The 8,367-nt window shown below is 28.7% G+C and overlaps 1 long non-coding RNA gene across 1 annotated transcript; it reads right to left on the reverse strand.

Annotated features, from left to right (window-relative positions):
• Positions 1 to 994: 994 nt before the first annotated feature.
• LOC136090600 (uncharacterized) lies at positions 995 to 6,614 on the reverse strand. Its single transcript, XR_010643556.1, has 4 exons — positions 6,344 to 6,614; positions 4,766 to 4,986; positions 1,382 to 1,567; positions 995 to 1,281 (listed from the first exon to the last, which is right to left on the reverse strand). It is a non-coding gene; the product is annotated as an uncharacterized LOC136090600 (long non-coding RNA).
• Between the last annotated feature and the right edge of the window lie 1,753 nt (positions 6,615 to 8,367).

Genomic DNA, 8,367 nt, shown 5'->3' on the forward strand with positions numbered 1-8,367 from the left:
TAGTAGCTCCTTTGAGTATCAACCATGTATTTGTTAAAAAGAGAAAGAGATACAACTTTAAAACAATGGAAAAATAGTTCAAGCTTAGTGGATAGGGCTGTTCCAACTACGTTTACAATGCGTTTTTGGACCTTGCCTAGAATAATATAGGAATGTCGACAGTACTACGATAGTTGTTTGCAGTAAATAACTGAGTTTTTTTGGAGTTAAAATTTACAAGTCACTGTAAGCTTAAATCTGTTACAGAAGTGAAATTAGATTCAAGATCGGCTGCCGGTTTTATACGATCGAAAAGAAAAGACTTTTTGTCAGTACAGGAGTTTAAAGTTGAGTCATTAGCAAAAATTTATTTGATTTATTAAAAGAACTTTTACCTAACCAAAAAAAATCATCGGTGGTTGACTTATTTTAGTAATAAAGTGGCTTAAGGTTTTTCTAAAATGACCTGTTCATTTGTTTTATCGCTACGCCGCTTAAGCCGAACGTGCTTTTTTATTGTAACTAAATTAGCTCAATATTGTTTCTAGTTTTGATTTAAATATGATTCTATTTAAATAATTGCCTAATGAAACAAGATAATTTTTTGTAGCGCTCTTTATTCAGAGTTATAAACTTATGTTTACAGAAAGAAAAATTTAGTTCGAAGCCACAAACTTCAAGGTGGTGGTAGTGTAATGATTTTTAAGGCAGTTGCCCCTCATGTTTAAATTGGGTGAGTCATTCGTAAACTTAACGAGGCATTACATAAGAAGTACAGAGTACAAGTCCGGTAAATTATTTTTACGGATTATATATTATTATTTAAATTATACGTACGGATTAAATTATCTTAACAAAGTTTGCCACCAGACCAGTCCGGTATAATATTAAAAAAAATACTTTTCAAGATGCTTTGTCAAATTTGTATTTTTAATGCTTTTAATAATTTTTTTTTAATTAAAGGCTAATTTTCAAAAATAATAATATACAAAAATAACAAAAGAAAAAAGCCAGGTTTATTTTTACAAAATAAATTTTACTTAATAGAGATAATATAACCAGTCTAAATTATATATAATAAAATAATACGGGTTGCAATATTAAGTTGATTTCTGGATTTACAATAACACAATCGAAAAAAAGGAAGTTTAAAAAAGAGGTAAAAATAAGAGCAACAACTTGCTATTTAAAACGAAACTACTTAAGTATAAGCATTATAATTGTCTGTTTCTTAAGTACCTTCAACCATAGCATGAAGAAGACAAACAGATGCTGATTGCGACTGTCGAGGTGGTAGATGAACTGCAAAAATTTAAAAAAAAAATCACATTTTTCAAAATAATTTGTAAAATTTCAATATATTAGTTGAAACACTTAAAGACTTTAAATAAACGTTACATACCCTCTTCAATTAATGACCCAGACCAATAAGGACTTCTAAGCAGCAATTTTACCAAGAAAACATTGCAACTAATATTACCTTGTATAAAAAGCAATGAGAACGGTTTCAAGAAATTTTTAAAACGTTCAGTTAGTAGCTAAATAAGAGTTCATGGCATGTAATAACTTTAAAATCCATCGCATTGTTCTAAAAATTTAAGCTAGCTAAAATAAACATAAACTAGTTATGCACTAGTTATACTACATTTGAAACAAAAAAATACAAAAAAGCAAGACACTTTTTGTGTTTTTTTTTGGTGCCATATCAGGTCAAGGTTATCAAAACAGCTCCATGTATGTTTAAAATTTATAATCTAATTAATAATAATACAAATAAAAGTATTAGTAATACAAATAAAATTTCGTGTTGAAATAGGAATATAAAAAACACCCTAAAATCCTTATTAAATGGTCTTTAGTCGTGAAAAGTGGAGAATTTAAAAGTTAAAGTCATCATCAGCACAAAGAATCGTAGTAGTTCAATAAATACTTAGTTAAAATTGTAGCAAAAATCAACAAATTTTATACAATGTTGTAAGAGTCTGTGAATGCAGAAGACAGGTTCTTGCATTGTAAGTCTAAGCGCAAGGCAAAACAAGATGTATACAAAGTTCAATCAAACAAACAGAAGGTATAAAATGAATGGAGAATTCAGATTTGTGAAGCAAATAGTTACAAAATATATAGGTTTTGTTAAAGGGTGTAGTAAAGGGCTAGATGGAAAAATATATACAAATAAAGTTTAAGTAAAAACAAGTTGGATGGCTCATTTTGAAAAATTGCTAAATGAAGAGTTTGAAATGATCAAGGAAGGCGAATAAGATAAGAGGACCAGAAGATAACAAGCAGTGAAGGAAAATGAAGGATATTCAAAAGGTTCAGTTAGACAAGGCTGATAATCCTTCCAGTAAATTGAGGTAGGTTTTGAAAGCTTCAGGGATGTGGATGTTCATTATGTGTTAGATCTTTGCAATAAAATTGTTAAAATATAAATCCGGAATGATTTGAAGCATAAAATCAAGCCATGGCTGTTCTAACTATTAAATTTTAAAGGTTGGCAATCATATCATGCTTGGAAAACTTTTTCACTGTTGTACAGAACAACTGCAAAAAAGATGTTGGATAAAAAAAATTAATGTTGGATGGTAAAGATTTGTAAATGTAGGGTGGTTTATATCAAGTAATAAACCTGCTTGAACAGGTGATGAAGGTTTTAGAAAGAACTATTGCAAGAACATATAACAATATAAGAAGCAGTGTGTGTACAGTAGCGTGCAAAAGTTTAGAAACACAAACTTTTTTTAATTTTTACTGCATAACTTTTCACAAACTTTCATAAATAAGCTGAAATTTTTACCAAATGTGCTCTATATTATTTCAATTTAAAATACAAACCACAAAAGTTTTAAATTGAAAATTTAATTAACTTTTAATTATTTTTTTGAAAAAGCTTCCACGCAAAAGTTAAGATACAGTATCATACCCCGCAAATAAATCATGTTTTTGTAAACAAAAGCAAAAACTAAGGTCAAAATATTGGTGAAATTTAATAACTTAATTACTTTGAGATATTTCAAAGGTATTAAATATAACTAATTGCCAAAATAATGGTAAAATTTTATAATACAATTACTTAGCAATATTTTAAAAGCATCGAAAAAGCTAAGGAAGTTTCAAAGGAAATAAAGGAATTAATTATAAAAGCTGTGGGAAATAAAATGACTTACAGGCAGATTTCTGATATCGCAAGTACCTGCAAGAATCCTGCTAAATGACTTACAGGCAGAGTTAAGATATCGCAAATACCTGCAAGAAATTTAAAAACCAGAACAAAATTTGCAAAAGATCATATTAGTCGGTCAGTTAATGACTGGTCAAAAGTCTTTTCTTTTTTTTTGATGAATCAAAGTTTATGCTATAAAGTAGTGACAGAACTAAGTATGTTAGGGGCCCAGTAGGAGACAAATTAATCCAAAATATCAGTTACCCACTGTTAATCATGGAGTAGGAAATGTTATGGCTTAGGTATGTTTAGTCATGACAATGTGGGTTCCATTTATCACTTAGAAGGTTTATGGCCCTGAGAGTTTATTTAGACTGATGTCTATATAAAGTCTCTGGTCAATGAGAATGTCATGCTGCCGCTGCAAAGCATAAAATGACTTGCAAATGGATCTTACAACAAGATAATGATTCAAAGCATTGTGCCAGATCTGTTAGAGAATAATTTAAATCACAAAAAATCAAAGCTCTTAAATGGCCCTCACAAAGCCCAGATCTCAATCCTATTGAGCATCTTTGGGAGTACATTAACCAGCAATTAGTTGGTAAAAAAACAATTAACAAAGACCATTTATTTGTACTGATTAAAGAATATTGGTATAATATTCCTCAGGATGTACTCATTAAATAAGTAGATTCAATGCCTCGTTGTTGTGATGGTGATTTAAAGGTAAATGGATATGTCACCAAATACATAGAGTTTTATTAAAACTATTTAATGTTAAAAAAATTTCTATTTTAGTAAAAATTTCAGCTTTTTTGAAATAAATATTAATCAAATTTAGTTGTTTCTAAACTTTTGCGCGGTAACTTTCTCGAGAAAAAAACTAAATGTTAATTAACCGTTCAATTTTGCAACTTGTGTGGCTTGTATTTTAAATTGAAATAATATAGAGCACATTTGGTAAAAATTTCAGCCTATTTATGAAAGTTTGTGAAAAGTTATGCAGTAAAAGATGAAAAAAAGTTAGTGTTTCTAAACTTTTGCACGCTACTGTATCAGTAAAATGCTGTTTGTTTTTAGGTCAGAGAAGGGGACAATAGGTGCAATTTCTATTATTAGGCAAGTTCAAGTTAGATTTTTAGTAAAGAAAACGGATTTGAGGATGAAATTTGTTAACCTCAAGCTTTGGACAGATTACTAAATGGTGGTCTTAAAGGCATTTAGATATTGGAGGAATGGCATTATAAGAAACATGCAACCTGTAGAAGTGAAGAAACAAGGACGCTAAAATAATGATGAGGATTATCATTATAATTGATTTCTAAAAATTATATATAAATGCTGATAACTTTTTGCAAAAAACTTTGTAAATAATCAAATAAAAGTATTTTGTGTTAGTATTCCTAAGAATACTAATACAGAGTAAGGGTATGGAAATTTAAATGTTGTACAGAAGCAAAGCAGCTTAGGTATTTATGCTAAAAGAACACAACATAAAGACCAAAAAAATAACATATATTTAGAATAATAAAGAATAAAACCTTAACATTTATAAAATTCTGTTTATTCATATTGATAAAACAAATAAACTTTTGCCAACATAAAAAAAACATTAAGCACCTTCCTACAAACTAATCCCCCAAATATGTAAAGTTAATTTTTTCCTTTAGTTTTACATCAACATTTCCAAACTTGTGTGGTTCCGATGGTTGTCTACAGCAACAATTTAATGCCATTATGAATTATTTGAAACAATTTTATTACAACTACATGCTCTTCCTGATGTTAATATGAAGCAGGTTGTACTAGTTTACATGTTATTAGTAGCAGAGTGACCTGATCTGAAAAATAGAAAGTGTATTAGGGATCGTATCATTTCTTTTGTTTGTGATATTGATTTAACAAATTGAATAGGAAATTTTATTAAATCATTTGTTTGGTGAGTTGTTACACTATCAACAGCCAAAGTTGGTTTTTTACTTGTTACATATTTGTTTGTACACCTTATAATTTAAGAGCACTGTTTAGCGCTAAGGGTTATACAAATATTCTTAAGTCTCTACACGATTCAATACATTTAGTACATCTATATACTGATAGATATACTTTTAGCATGTGTAAATTTACACACTCAGTGTGTCAATCTACAGCGTGACACTGCATCATGAAGTATCCACCTTAATGTACCAACAACAACAACAAAACAACAACAACAACAAATGGCAATATATTTACCAGGAATATATATGTTTTACATAAGAATGTTATAAGTTGCAAAATATATGTACAGTCTACATTCTGGATGGTTCACTCTCATATAGCTCAGCTTAATTGAGCGGAGCAACCATAAACAAAACAAAACAAAAACAATGCAAATAAAATAAACAATACACTCAGTAAGATGCTATTAGTCAACTTTCATATTTATATCTTATATATCTTCTATAGTGAGATATCTTTTATCACCAGTGATAGAAGTGTTATTTCTATTTATCTTAATGTAACAAGTAGTATTTTAATTTGGCTTTGAGGACATATTTTTTAATGTTGTTAAATGGGATTGATTTTAATTTATTTTGAAATTGATTTCAGTACATTAATGCAGAGTATTTAAAGGAATGTTTACCTTAGGATATTGTATTATATGTTTGCACACTAAGTGCACCTCTACAAAAATTTCTTGTAAGTTGACAGCTAATTGCACTGCCTAGAGTAAACCATTTATTAAATATAGGAGGTAGCTTTTTGTTTAGGCAGCTGTGAATAAATAAACAATTTTCAATTTTCATTATATCATGCACTTTTAAAATTTGTAATGCGTTAAAAGATGTGAATGTATGTGAATTTTTTGGTAGAAATTCAATAAACCTGACTTCTTGTTTCTGAAAAATAAATAAGCGAAATACAATTATGTTTATGATAAAAGGCAATATGACTATTCCTATCCGTCAATATTATATATGATAGAAAGTCAATATAATATATGATAGAAAGCAATATATCCAACCAATCAGTCAATATTGACTGATAGGTTGGGGTGGAGCAAGAAGTCTTGATTTTATTTAATTTATAATTTTATTTAGGAAGTCTTACACTCTTTATTTACAATATATATATATATATATATATATATATATATATATATATTTTAAATTACTGTAAAAAAAACAATTCATCATGTTATAATAAACAACTTACCGACTACATTATCTTTAAAGAATTTCTTTGAAAATGTGTATGCTTTATTAAACATTAACATAAGGAAATGTTTTAAGACAATTGTTTTTAAACACTTTATTAAATCATTTAAATTATAGTATGCATTAATCTATACTTTAACTTTATATTAGGAACAAGATGGCGGCTTTAATTTTTTTTTAGCTAGGATTTGTGCAAGAAATCGTTCCTGTTTTAAAAGAAATCGTTCATGTTTTTAAGGAAATCGTTCCTGTTTTTGTCCGAGTCGTCGTTCCTTCGGGGTTTTTTTTCGGGAAATCGTTCCGGTTTTTTAGAAATCGTTCCGCTTTTTTCAGTAATCGTTCATAGGAACGATTTCTTTGGGGATATCCTTCCTACGTTTTGAGAAATCGTTCTATAAACATACTTATTATCATTGTTATTGTTATTATTATAATAATTATTATTATTATTTTTATTATTGTTATTATTAAAACTATTGTAAAAACGATTTACGGAAAATAAATAGCTTGTTTTTTTGTGTTGTTGTTGTTCGTCAAGGTTTGTTCCACATTAAAAAAAAATTAAACTCTCTTAATTAAGTCTCAACATTATGGATGTGAATAACATTGCAAAAAAAAAACATTTTTCTTTTGAAAAAGTATAGTTTTTTAAGCAATGCGATAAATTCATACTCATAAAATCTCCTTAAGGGAGAAACCCCCTCTAATTTTAAAATCAATTTTTAGAAAAAAAAAATTTGTCAGATCAATAGCATATATAAAAAAAATTAGAAAAAAGTACAAAAAAAAAAAAAATGGTAACATGTTGCTATCGAAACCATAAAAAATTACCAAAAAACAGCAAAAACACGTTTCACGTCGGCCAATATTGTGGGCAGGGAGCAAAATAACCCAAGTTGAAATTTTTACATGGTGTTTATATAGAGTAGAAGAGTGTTTTAAGTTGAACAGAATTTTTTTTTACAAATGTAAAATTAGGTATTTTAAAGTCAAAGTCCAATATTCAATAATATGGTACTAAAACAGCATAAACAGCAGGTGTAAAAAAAAAAAAAAAAAAAAAACTATTTAACTTAAAACACTCTATACCAGTTAATAAACAACCACTGAAAATTTTAGAAACGGCTCTGGAATGGTTGGCGAGCAATGTTGGCCGGCGTCTTAAATACTTCATACTGAGAAAAAAGCAAATTAACAATTTTTTTATTAAATAACACCAAAAAATGTATAAAAAAGCAATCATTAACCTCATTAAATCTAAAAAACAGTATTTAAAATCCTCCTGGTTTATAAGTTATACCCTCTTTTTCCAAATTATTGTCATTTTTTAAAATTTTTTTTGCTCTATTTAACTGTCGCCTCAACTTATTCTTTTCATTCATTCTATAATTAGATTGTTTTATTCTTTTATTGTTTATTTTATTGGAACCTTTAACCATGAAAGCACCTGGTAACATATTTAATTGTTCAAAAACTAACACTGAAGCTTTCATACCAATATTAAAATTTGCTACCGCATCGTATACACCAAATTTCAAATTAGCGAGTGACACATATCTGGTCTTCGGTAATCGGTCCCAAATCATACTGTTGAACGATTGATTTGCGTTTTGAGTTTTCCCATGTAAACATTTTTTTAGTTCTGAATCTTTGCTAAGATCCTCAAAAATAGGTCTAATTTTCAAAATTACGTTCATTGGAAGACCTGGACCCGGTTTGTAAGTGTTGGTTTTATTTGCTTTATCAAAGTTAAACTTGCACTAACTATTGATGCCGGTAGGACAGTGAGGAAAGTGCAAGTTATTTGTTTTGGAAGATGCAACATAAAATAATGTAGCCAATACGCTTGCCTTCATACCTGCTAAGTTTCCAGCACTTTGCCTAATAGCAACGCCAAAGAAATTTTGCAGACGATTGATTACTGCATCTGTAAGACAACCACGCCCACCGAGACCTTTTTCTCTTTTCTTTAAATTTCGTAGTCATGTACCAACACGTTTTTGATAGTGTCCCACACATTCT

This window comes from Hydra vulgaris, chromosome 14 (genome assembly GCF_038396675.1).
Source record: "Hydra vulgaris chromosome 14, alternate assembly HydraT2T_AEP".
NCBI lineage: Eukaryota > Metazoa > Cnidaria > Hydrozoa > Anthoathecata > Hydridae > Hydra > Hydra vulgaris.